The sequence below is a fragment of the Ranitomeya variabilis genome, chromosome 4, assembly GCF_051348905.1.
Source record: "Ranitomeya variabilis isolate aRanVar5 chromosome 4, aRanVar5.hap1, whole genome shotgun sequence".
NCBI lineage: Eukaryota > Metazoa > Chordata > Amphibia > Anura > Dendrobatidae > Ranitomeya > Ranitomeya variabilis.
Window position 1 is genome coordinate 385,497,007 of NC_135235.1, and position 13,980 is coordinate 385,510,986.

Sequence of the window (13,980 nt, forward strand, 5' to 3'; positions counted from 1 at the left end):
ATATCATCGCGCACCTGCTGTGTCCCGGGCAGACTGCAGCTGCTGAGACAGGAGCAGGAACCAGGAAGCAACGCTGGGCACGAGGAGAGGTGAGGAGAGTTGTTTTTTTTTCTGGACTGTGGGGCCATTCTCGGAGGAGGTGAGGGGAGGAAGAGAAGAGATGTGGGCTGTATATAGTTCTCTGTGGGCTGTGCTCTGTGCTGTATACTGCTGTGGGCTGTATATAGTTCTCTGTGGGCTGTGCTCTGTGCTGTATACTGCTGTGGGCTGTATATAGCTCTCTGTGGGCTGTGCTCTGTGCTGTATACTGCTGTGGGCTGTATATAGCTCTCTGTGGGCTGTGCTCTGTGCTGTATACTACTGTGGGCTGTATATAGTTCTCTGTGGGCTGTGCTCTGTGCTGTATACTACTGTGGGCTGTATATAGTTCTCTGTGGGCTGTGCTCTGTGCTGTATACTGCTGTGGGCTGTATATAGTTCTCTGTGGGCTGTGCTCTGTGCTGTATACTACTGTGGGCTGTATATAGTTCTCTGTGGGCTGTGCTCTGTGCTGTATACTACTGTGGGCTGTATATAGTACTCTGTGGGCTGTGCTCTGTGCTGTATACTACTGTGGGCTGTATATAGTTCTCTGTGGGCTGTGCTCTGTGCTGTATACTACTGTGGGCTGTATATAGTTCTCTGTGGGCTGTGCTCTGTGCTGTATACTGCTGTGGGCTGTATATAGTTCTCTGTGGGCTGTGCTCTGTGCTGTATACTACTGTGGGCTGTATATAGTTCTCTGTGGGCTGTGCTCTGTGCTGTATACTACTGTGGGCTGTATATAGTTCTCTGTGGGCTGTGCTCTGTGCTGTATACTGCTGTGGGCTGTATATAGTTCTCTGTGGGCTGTGCTCTGTGCTGTATACTACTGTGGGCTGTATATAGTTCTCTGTGGGCTGTGCTCTGTGCTGTATACTACTGTGGGCTGTATATAGTTCTCTGTGGGCTGTGCTCTGTGCTGTATACTACTGTGGGCTGTATATAGTTCTCTGTGGGCTGTGCTCTGTGCTGTATACTACTGTGGGCTGTATATAGTTCTCTGTGGGCTGTGCTCTGTGCTGTATACTGCTGTGGGCTGTATATAGCTCTCTGTGGGCTGTGCTCTGTGCTGTATACTACTGTGGGCTGTATATAGTTCTCTGTGGGCTGTGCTCTGTGCTGTATACTACTGTGGGCTGTATATAGTTCTCTGTGGGCTGTGCTCTGTGCTGTATACTGCTGTGGGCTGTATATAGCTCTCTGTGGGCTGTGCTCTGTGCTGTATACTGCTGTGGGCTGTATATAGCTCTCTGTGGGCTGTGCTCTGTGCTGTATACTACTGTGGGCTGTATATAGTTCTCTGTGGGCTGTGCTCTGTGCTGTATACTACTGTGGGCTGTATATAGTTCTCTGTGGGCTGTGCTCTGTGCTGTATACTACTGTGGGCTGTATATAGTTCTCTGTGGGCTGTGCTCTGTGCTGTATACTACTGTGGGCTGTATATAGTTCTCTGTGGGCTGTGCTCTGTGCTGTATACTGCTGTGGGCTGTATATAGCTCTCTGTGGGCTGTGCTCTGTGCTGTATACTACTGTGGGCTGTATATAGTTCTCTGTGGGCTGTGCTCTGTGCTGTATACTACTGTGGGCTGTATATAGTTCTCTGTGGGCTGTGCTCTGTGCTGTATACTGCTGTGGGCTGTATATAGCTCTCTGTGGGCTGTGCTCTGTGCTGTATACTACTGTGTGCTCTGTGCTATATATAGTTCTCTGTGGGCTGTGCTCTGTGCTGTATACTACTGTGTGCTGTATATAGTTCTCTGTGGGCTGTGCTGTATATAGTACTCTGTGGGCTGTGCTGTATATAATACTCTGTGGGCTGTGCTGTGTATAGTACTCTGTGGGCTGTGCTGTATATAGTACTCTGTGGGCTGTGCTGTATATAATACTCTGTGGGCTGTGCTGTGTATAGTACTCTGTGGGCTGTGCTGTATATAGTACTCTGTGGGCTGTGCTGTATATAGTACTCTGTGGGCTGTGCTGTATATAGTACTCTGGGCTGTGCTTTATATAGTACTCTGGGCTGTGCTGTATATAGTACTCTGGGCTGTGCTTTATATAGTACTCTGTGGGCTGTGCTGTATATAGTACTCTGTGGGCTGTGCTGTATATAGTTCTCTGTGGGCTGTGCTGTATATAGTACTCTGTGGGCTGTGCTGTATATAGTACTCTGTGGGCTGTGCTGTATATAGTACTCTCTGGGCTGTGCTTTATATAGTACTCTGGGCTGTGCTGTATATAGTACTCTGGGCTGTGCTTTATATAGTTCTCTGTGGGCTGTGCTGTATATAGTTCTCTGTGGGCTGTGCTGTATATAGTACTCTCTGGGCTGTGCTGTATATAGTACTCTGGGCTGTGCTGTATATAGTACTCTGGGCTGTGCTTTATATAGTTATCTGTGGGCTGTGCTGTATATAGTTCTCTGTGGGCTGTGCTGTATATAGTTCTCTGTGGGCTGTGCTGTATATATTACTTTGTGGGCTGTGCTGTATATATTACTCTGTGGGCTGTGCTGTATACTACTGTGTGGACTGTGCTGTATACTTCTACGTGGGCTGTGCTGTATACTACTGTGTGGTCTGTGCTGTATACTACTGTGTGGTCTGTGCTGAATACTGCTGTGTGGGCTGTGTTATCTACTACGCGAGCTGTGCTATAGTATGCAGGCTGTGCTGTATACTATGCGGTTTGTGCTATATAATATGCGGGCTTTGCTATATACTATGGGGAGTATATTATATTCTATGGGGGAGGCCATGTTATGTACTATGTGGCTGTGTTATATACTATTGTGGGGGTATATTATATTCTATGGGGGAGGCTGCGTTATATACTATGGGGGGCTGCATTATATTCTATGGGGGGCTACATTATATATTATGGGGAGGTGGGCTGTATTATATTCTATGGGGGTTACATACTCTGGGGTGGCTGCATTATACTCTGTGGGGTGGCTGCATTATACTCTGGGGTGGCTGCATTATACTCTGGGGTGGCTGCATTATACTCTGGGGTGGCTGCATTATACTATATGTGGGCTGCATTATACTGTATCGAGGACTATGGGGAATACGTTATACTATATGAAGAACTATGGGGTGCATTATACTATGGGAAGTGAATTGTACTACATGGATGACTGTGGCGGTGCATTATACTATATGGAGCACTATGAGGATTGTATTATGCTATATGGAGGACTATGAGGATTGTATTATGCTATATGGAGGACTATGAGGAGTGTATTATACTATGTGGAGGACTGAGCAGTGTATTTTAATATATGGAGGACTATAGGGAGTGTATTATACTATATGGAGGACTATGGAGCACATTATAATATATGGAGGACTATGGGGTGTATTTTACTAAACAAGTAAAATGCTGCATATTCGGATTGTTTTTGCTGGAACAAAAAGCCTTGTTGTCAGCAGCACATTGCCAGTGTAAACTGTAGATGTGCTGCTGAAAACATGATACTGTATGGTGATCTATTAGTGATCGTTCTGTCTCATCATTATTCCTCAGCTGGTGGAAAGAGGCCGGGAAACAAGCGTTGAACAACTTCAGTATTGTCGATCAAACTCGTTTAGCGGCCTGAACTCAGCGCACGTAAATACAACAGAAAGGCTTCTGTGTGATGTGCAATATGTTAGCATTTGGGGACCCATTTTAAACTTTGCCTAGGGCCCCACTTTGCCTAAAACCGGCCCTGCCTACAAGTGTACAAAGATATTATACAGTCACCATGTGACAAGTGGGCCTGTGTAACTTCAAATGCCAGGGCTGAATTTTAGTCCCAGTCCGGCCCTGCCTCCCATGCGCCCAAACGGTGGTTCCCCCCACATATGGGGTATCAGCGTACTCAGGACAAATTGGACAACAACTTTTGGGGTCCAATTTCTCCTGTTACCCTTGGGAAAATACAAAACTGGGGGCTAAAAAATAATTTTTGTGGGAAAAAATTTTTGTTTTATTTTTACGGCTCTGCATTATAAACTTCTGTGAAGCACTTGGTGGGTAAAAGTGCTCACCACACCTCTAGATAAGTTTCTTAGGGGGTCTACTTTCCAAAATGTTGTCACTTGTTTGGGGTTTCAATGTTTAGGCACATCAGTTTCTCTCCAAACGCAACATGGCGTCCCATCTCAATTCCTGTCAATTTTGCAGTGAAAAGTTATTTGATAAAGCAATATTCTTGTATTAGGCATTAATTTATTAAATATTGATTTTTATTTTTCTTGAGATAAAAAATAAAAATTAAAAATAAAAATTGAAGAAAAAGTGAAAAATGAAAAATAAAATTGAGAATAAAAATAAGAATAAGGCCTTTATATGTTGAAGATAGATGCTGAGGTTATGTCTCAGTAACACATTTCCTTAATATATATCCATCATTTAGATGTTGTCATAACCTTGGATTACTGAAATATTGAAAATATACAGCTTTGCATATAATATCCTTCATTAGGGGAAAAAAAATGACTTTTATAACACTTAATGTTATTATACCCAATAATACCTTATTAATATTTCTTCTTTATTAAAATGTGTGAAAAAGAGATATTGATTAAATGTGATGATGTAATCAAGATCAAAACACATTTCCCCCTTAATACCAAAAATTATTATTTTATGAAAAAAAATTCATTTGTAAAAACCAAAATTAAAAAATAATCAATTTTATAACTGTCATATCAGTTTGTGCCATATATTTGTTTGAAGATGTGTACCCATCTATGTAACCATTAAAAAAAACACTGAATATGAAAAAAAATATCATTTGTAAAAATGTTGTTCTAAATGTAGATTTTCTTGATAAACCATATTGATGTGTTATTGCACTTATTCATTATTAACTAAATCAAGAAATAATAATTACTAAAGAAATATACTGTATGTTGAGTAAATAATATTTAAATATATCTTAATATTCTAATAATCTAACTGAATCTTATTTTCTCTTAAACACAAAGTTGTTTTTTTTTTTTTCAACATACCATAAATCAATAGACTGAAAGAGGCCTGTTTCATACTGTACATTCCACACTCCATTTTCCACGTTATTCACTCTTACGTTAAGTGCATTCTTACATTAGCTTCACTCTTAGCAGCTGCTCATACACTAATCTGTCATCTGTCACTCAGACTGTGACACACATAGAAGTTGAAACAATAGGCAGAAGGCTGACAGCACTCACTAACTGGAGCGCCCGTCCATGTCCAGGGAACCATCCAGGACCGTAGAAATCTCAGGCAATAGAAGAACAGCGCTCCATCCAGGTGTGTAGTATAAAAAAATAGTTTTATTTTGCCATATAGCAGCTGCTTTTTTATACTACACACCTGGATGGAGCGCTGTTCTTCTATTGCCTGACACATAGAAGTTGAGACTACAAATTTCACATACAAAGAATAAGAATACATATATATTAACCCAAAATATTGTATCCTAATTATCAATGCGCATTGTAATCTATTAAATTTAGTATTCTAATATTTATTTGAATATTCCCCAAATATTATCTAACACTATCTACAATTACACTATGTTCTAACCTATATCTCGTGCAAGGCCTGCAACTGAATCCGCTAGGAGGTATCTTCTTACAGCTCTAAATTAAAACAGAAGTGTGACATGTTATGCCATGCAGTGGGGAAAAAAAAACAAGTTTTAGATTATGTTAGAGAACAAAAATTACAATCCACAAATTTTAAATTGTTAGTTATATATTATTTATTTTTAAGTGTTAAATATATAAAATCATGCAGTTATTATAACTTCCTGTGAATAAAGACATAAATTCATGAAAGAGGTTTTTGTTCAATTCCTGCTTTGAAATGAAAGCTCTAAGGAAAAATAAAAGATAAAGTTAATTTCATATTTATTCAGAAACAAAACTATTTAAATATGTTATACATATGTATATATGTATATATTTAATAAATGTACCATATTTTTCTGACTATAAGACGCACTTTTTTCCTCCAAATTTGGGAGGAAAGTGTGGGTGCATCTTATAGTACGGATATAGCATGTGGGGAGGAGGGCATGTTATGACCCCAATGGCAGAGGGTCTCAAAAATACATACCAAGTCTGCAAACACAAAAAACCAGCTCATAGGGCAGTGGTAACTGGGCTGACCATATATCTAATCCTAGCACCACAAATAGCAGCAGCCGGGGAACGTGCCTACGTTGGTTCTAGACGTCTCGCGCCAGCCGGAGAACTAACTAACCCTAGAAGGGAAAAGATAGACCTTCCTTGCCTCCAGAGAAAAGACCCCAAAGGTTGGATACAAGCCCCCAACAAATAATAACGGTGAGGTAAGGAGAAAAGACAAACGTAAGAATGAACTAGATATTTAGCAAAGAGAGGCCCACTGACTAATAGCAGAATATAGTAAGATGACTTATACGGTCGGCAAAAACCCTATCAAAATTTCCACGCTGGATATTCAAGAACCCCCGAACCGTCTAACGGCCCGGGGGGAGAACACCAGCCCCCTAGAGCTTCCAGCAGAATCAGGAATCACATTTAGTACAAGCTGGACAAAAAATAATAGCAATGCAAATAACCAAAAAACAAGGAAGCAAGACTTAGCTTAATTTTGCAAGATCCAGGACCAGCAGACAGGAGCAAACAGAAAGGAACTGATTACAACGATGCCAGGCACTGGACTGAGAATCCAGGAAGTTTATATAGCAACACCCCTGGACTAACGACCCAGGTGGGTGCCAAACTGAGGAAAGACAATCCCAGAGTCATATCACTAGTGACCACAAGAGGGAGCCAAAAAAGTCTAATTCACAACAGGGGCAGCAGCGAGTGGGATCGCAATGATATCCCACTTCAGGATGTCCCCGCTGCCTGGAATCAGCGCTGGGAAAACCACATGGCCCCGCTGATTAAGTGCAGTGAATATTCATTAGCGGCTCCCCGCCCACCGATCAGCTGAGCGGGGAGCAGCAAATGAATGCAGCACTTAAGCAGCAACACACAGTTTCCCCAGCACTGATTCTGGGGAGAATCTGTGTGTCCAGGGGAGGAGGCAGCAGCAGCAGGGGCCAGGAGATCGCTGCATACCTGCCTGTGCTGGACGCTGAGCTGTCTGTGGTGCACAAGCAGGACCTGTGTGATGTCAGGAGTGGGCGGGCTGGAGCATCACATGGCAGCTCAGAGCCCTCCCTCTTCTGACATCATCATAGGTCCTTCAGACTCCCACCTAGAATCTGCAGCTTCCTCTTATGTCCTGCGCGTGCGCTGTGGAAAGGCTACAAGAGAGAGGGCTCTGTGTGTGCAGCCATGGGATGCTCCAGCTTTTACCTCACCACAGGCTGGCTCCCACAATTAAGAGGTTAGTCTTTACAAAACACAATAAAGCACTCTGCCACTCCTTTAGTGAACTATAACTCCCAGCATGTCATAGGATCTGCAGGACATGCTGGGAGTTATAGTTCTCCCATGGGATTTTAAAGCAGCACTCCAGTGTTATTTTGCAGTGCTGGAGTGGTGCTTTCACTATAAGCCCTGTGCCCCCATTCTTATACTCACCCTCCAGTGTCTTCATATAGTACTTTACAGACACCACACTGGTCCCGCAGCTTCCAACATAATAACGTACTATTATATATAATAACACCACATATAATAGTATGTTATTTATGTTATTAAATATTTTACCACATTTTTTTTGCTTCAAATATTTTTTTCCCTATTTTCCACCTCTAAAACCTGGGTGCGCCTTATAGTCCGGTGCGTCCTATAGTCCGAAAAATACGGTAATTAATTTAATTCTAAGTATTATTACTGGAGTAAATTTTAATTATTTCACTATGCATATAAAAATGCAGTTAATATAATCTCTACTTATGCAAATATGCTACAGTATTTACTGTATACTATATTAATATATATAAATATAACTATAACTGCAGAAATATATTGTATAATATAATTACATATTAATAAATAATACATTGTATAACTCATTTACACATGATATAATTACATTTTTAGCCAATTCCTAAACCAAAATTTACCTCTCTGTCGATAATTTGTTGGAAAACTTTATTTAATAAGGTCATCTTTAACCCTATGGACTCCTTGAAGAGCTGTGATAATGGAGTGTTTAGTTCACCCCCTATACTCACCTGCTTCCGTTTGTCAATTTCCGCCATCTTTACAGAGAGATCTGAACCTTCAGCTTTTAACCCTTTCAGAGGAACTTCTTTAATGGACTCATAGGGTTTGTAGCAAATATGTAATTTTCTTCGTACTACTACTACTACATAGATTTGATTTTGTGTCAGTTTTGGAGATTTTGATTTTGGCTTCTGATAAGATATAATTCTGCCTGGTTTCAAAAACTTAGTATGATTTGTTTTCCTTTCAAGATTCTCATGTTTTCTAGAAAAATCAAGGGATTGCGCACATTCAAATAAAGAATCTTTTTGTGAAGCAATAACACGAGATACAGGATTTAGGAATCTAAATTTGTTTACAAAATAATTTATCATTGATTGTTTATTGGAATTAGTACTGACCATTTTGTACACCCTTTCAAAAATGGACATGAAGGTAAAAGTACATTCTTTCCAGCCAATCTTCAATTTTAGAAGAATATCAAGATCTGGATAATTTTCTTTTAACCCCTTAATCCCATATGACGTACTATCCCGTCAAGGTGACCTGGGACTTAATTCCCAGTGACGGGATAGTACGTCATAGCCGATCGGCCGCGCTCACGGGGGGAGCGCGGCCGATCGCGGCCGGGTGTCAGCTGCCTATCGCAGCTGACATCCGGCACTATGTGCCAGGAGCGGTCACGGACCGCCCCCGGCACATTAACCCCCGGCACACTGCGATCAAACATGATCGCGGTGTACCGGAGGTACAGGGAAGCATCGCGCAGGGAGGGGGCTCCCTGCGGGCTTCCCTGAGACGATCGGTACAAGGGAATGTACTCACCTTGTACCGAGCGTCTCCTCCCTGCAGGCCCCGGATCCAAAATGGCCGCGGGGCTGCATCCGGGTCCTGCAGGGAGTACTTCCGGGTCCGGAGCAGGCTGCAGATGAAAGCTTCAGCCTGCAGCGATGTGAGTGAGAGCGCCGATCTGATAGAGTGCTGTGCACACTATCAGATCGGCGATCTGTGATGTCCCCTCCGGGACAAAGTAAAAAAGTTAAAAAAAAAAATTTCAACATGTGTAAAAAAAAATAATAATAATAATTCCTAAATAAAGAAGAAAAAAAAAAAATATTATTCCCATAAAATACATTTCTTTATCTAAAAAAAAAACGACAAACAATAAAAGTACACATATTTAGTATCGCCGCGTTCGTAACGACCCAACCTATAAAACAGACCCACTAGTTAACCCCTTCAGTGAACACCGTAAGGAAAAAATAAAAAAAAACGAGCCAAAAAACAACGTTTTATTATCATACCGCCGAACAAAAAGTGGAATAACACGCGATCAAAAAGATGGATATAAATAAACATGGTACCGCTGAAAACGTCATCTTGTCCCGCAATAAACGAGCCATCATATAGTATCATAACCAAAAAAATAAAAAAGTTATAGTCCTCAGAATAAAGCGATGCCAAAATAATTTTTTTTTCTATAAAATAGTTTTTATCGTATAAAAGCGCCAAAACATAAAAAAATGATATAAATGAGATATCGCTGTAATCGTACTGACCCGACGAATAAAACTGCTTTATTAATTTTACCAAACGTGGAACGGTATAAACGCCTCCCCCAAAAGAAATTCATGAATAGCTGGTTTTTGGTCATTCTGCCTCACAAAAATCAGAATAAAAAGTGATCAAAAACTGTCACATGTCCGAAAATGTTACCAATAAAAACGTCAACTCGTCCCGCAAAAAACAAGACCTCACATGACTCTGTGGACCAAAATACGGAAAAATTATAGGTCTCAAAATGTGGAGACGCAAAAACTTTTTTGCTATAAAAAGCGTCTTTTAGTGTAGACAGCTGCCAATAATAAAAATCCGATATAAAAAAACACTATAAAAGTAAATCAAACCCCCCTTCATCACCCCCTTAGTTAGGGAAAAATAATAAAATTAAAATTTATTTATGTATTTAATTTAAAATTTATTTAATGTATTTATTTCCATTTTCCCATTAGGGCTAGGGTTAGGGCTAGGGTTAGGGTTAGGGTTAGGGCTAGGGTTAGGGTTAGGGCTAGGGTTAGGGCTAGGGCTAGGGTTAGGGCTAGGGTTAGGGCTAGGGTTAGGGCTAGGGTTGGGGCTAGGGTTGGAGCTAAAGTTAGGGTGGGGATAAAGTTAGGGATAGGGTTGGGGCTAAAGTTAGGGTTGGGGATAAAGTTAGGGTTGGGGCTAAAGTTAGGGTTAGGGTTTGGATTACATTTACGGTTGGGATTAGGGTTGAGATTAGAATTAGGGGTGTGTCAGGGTTAGGGGTGTGGTTAGGGTTACAGTTGGGATTAGGGCTAGGGGTGTGTTTGGATTAGTTTCAGGTACAATTGGGGAGTTTCCACTGTTTAGGCACATCAGGGGCTCTCCAAACGCGACATGGCGTCCGATCTCAATTCCAGACAATTCTGCGTTGAAAAAGTAAAACAGTGCTCCTTCCCTTCCGAGCTCTCCCATGCGCCCAAACAGGGGTTTACCCCAACATATGGGGCATCAGCGTACTCGGGACAAATTGGACAACAACTTTTGGGGTCCAAGTTCTCTTGTTATCTCTGGGAAAATAAAAATTTGGGGGGCTAAAAATCATTTTTGTGGGAAAAAAAGCATTTTTTATTTTCACAGCACTGCGTTGTAAACTGTAGTGAAACACTTGGGGGTTCAAAGTTCTCACAACACATCTAGATAAATTCCTTAGGAGGTCTAGTTTCCAATATGGGGTCACTTATGGGTGGTTTATACTGTTTGCGTACATCAGGGGCTCTGCAAATGCAACATGACGCCTGCAGACCAATCCATCTAAGTCTGCATTCCAAATGGCGCTCCTTCCCTTCCGAGCTCTGCCATGCGCCCAAACAGTGGTTCCCCCCCACATATGGGGTATCAGCGTACTCAGGACAAATTGGACAACAACTTTTGGGGTCCAATTTATCCTGTTACCCTTGTGAAAATATAAAACTGGGGGCTAAAAAATAATTTTTCTGAAAAAAAAAAGCATTTTTAGTTTCACGGCTCTGCGTTATAAACTGTAGTGAAACACTTGGGGGTTCAAAGCTCTCAAAACACATCTAGATAAGTTCCTCAGGAGGTCTAGTTTCCAATATGGGGTCACTTGTGGGGGGGTTGTACTATTTGGGTACATCAGGGGCTCTGCAAATGCAACGTGACGCCTGCAGACCAATCCATCTAAGTCTGCATTCCAAATGGTGCTCCTTCCCTTCCGAGCTCTGCCATGTGCCCAAACAGTGGTTCCCCCCCACATATGGGGTATCAGCGTACTCAGGACAAATTGGACAACAACTGTTGGGGTCAAATTTATCCTGTTACCCTTGTGAAAATATAAAACTGGGGGCTAAAATATCATTTTTCTGAAAAAAAAAATTTTTTATTTTCACGGCTCTGCGTTATAAACTGTAGTGAAACACTTGGGGGTTCAAAGCTCTCAAAACACATCAAGATAAGTTCCTTAGGGGGTCTACTTTCCAAAATGGTGTCACTTGTGGGGGGTTTTAATGTTTAGGCACATCAGGGGCTCTCCAAACGCGACATGGTGTCCCATCTCAATTCCAGTCAATTTTGCATTGAAAAGTCAAATGGCGCTCCTTCCCTTCCGAGCTCTGCTATGCGCCCAAACAGTGGTTTACCCCCACATATGGGGTATCGTTGTACTCAGGACAAATTGAACAACAACTTTTGTGGTCTAATTTCTTCTCTTACCCTTGGGAAAATAAAAAATTGGGGGCGAAAAGATCATTTTTGTGAAAAAATATGATTTTTTATTTTTACGGCTCTGCATTATAAACTTCTGTGAAGCACTTGTTGGGTCAAAGTGCTCACCACACATCTAGATAAGTTCCTTAAGGGGTCTACTTTCCAAAATGATGTAATTTGTGGGGGGTTTCAATGTTTAGGCACATCAGGGGCTCTCCAAACGCAACATGGCGTCCCATCTCAATTCCAGTCAATTTTGCATTGAAAAGTCAAATGGCGCTCCTTCCCTTCCGAGCTCTGCCATGCACCCAAACAATGGTTTACACCCACATATGGGGTATCAGCGTAGTCAGGACAAATTGTACAACATCTTTTGGGGTCCATTTTCTCCTGTTACCCTTGGTAAAATAAAACAAATTGGAGCTGAAGTAAATTTTGTGTGAAAAAAAGTTAAATGTTCATTTTTATTTAAACATTCCAAAAATTCCTGTGAAACACCTGAAGGGTTAATAAACTTCTCGAATGTGGTTTTGAGCACCTTGAGGGGTGCAGTTTTTAGAATGGTGTCACACTTGGTTATTTTCTATCATATAGACCCCTCAAAATGACTTCAAATGAGATGTGGTCCCTTAAAAATGGTGTTGTAAAAATGAGAAATTGTTGGTCAACTTTTAACCCTTATAACTCCCTAACAAAAAAAAATTTGGTTCCAAAATTGTGCTGATGTAAAGTAAACATGTGGGAAATGTTACCTATTAAGTATTTTGTGTGACATATCTCTGTGATTTAAGGGCATAAAAATTAAAAGTTGGAAAATTGTGAAATTTTCTAAATTTTTGCCAAATTTCCATTTTTTTCACAAATAAACACAAGTTATATCGAATAAATTTTACCACTAACATGAAGTACAATATCTCACGAGAAAACAGTGTCAGAAACGCCAAGATCCGTTGAAGCGTTCCAGAGTTATAACCTCATAAAGGGACAGTGGTCAGAATTGTAAAAATTGGCCCGGTCATTAACGTGCAAACCACCCTCGGGGCTTAAGGGGTTAATCCACAAAATATCAAAATTTGTAATCTTTCTACATCAGTCATTTCTTCATGGAACTCTTCATTCTGCATTTTTAATGAGAATTTCCTGATAAAAGTTACTGGAAGCCAAATTTTAAACAATTGAGTTTTCTCCTGATTAGTCAAATCAAACTTATCAGCAAAACTCTCAAATATCTCTGAATTTCTGCACACATGGATTTTGTCATCATATGCAGGAATGATTTTGTATAATTTTAACAAGATTTTCCTAGATTTAGTTTGGGATTGGGCTTCTGAGTCGTCTTCTATTTTTAGTGGCCCTTCTACATCTGTTTCTTGTACATAATCTTTGTCAGTTGTCATGTCTCCTACATGTCCTCCATCTTGTTTTTCATCATGAGACACAAAGTCAAGGTCACCTTGAGTGGCCGCCATTACAGACATGTGCGTCACCTCTTCCTCACTCTCCACATCACAGTCAATCTTGGGAACATCATTAATTTCCATTTCCTTAGAAATTCTTTCTACACAATCTTTTTTGGACTTCTCTGTAACAAACTCGTTAAATACATAAACCATATGTAATATATTTTTCAGTTGCTCTTTTTCTTTTTTCCTAGACATTGGCTTAGAATCTAACTTTAGATTTGCTATCTTGCATTCTGCAAATAAAGAAAGCCAAAATATTTCTAAGCTAGATTTATAAAAACTTACAAATTCTATCTGACTTGATTTAGCATATGAATTAATTAAATCCATTTCTTACCTTGAGTTCCTTTGAAATATCTCAGCTTGTCTTTTCAACGCTGGACTCTGGACTTCAGCACGGCTAGTTTCAGCACGTCTGTCTTCAGCACTTCCAATGCTAGTGCTTGTCAATCCATCTGACACCTGTTAAAGTCTCCGTAATTCATAGGCTCTTGTATGAGATCTTTGTGACTTGAAGTTTTGAAGTGAAATTTCTGAATACTTGC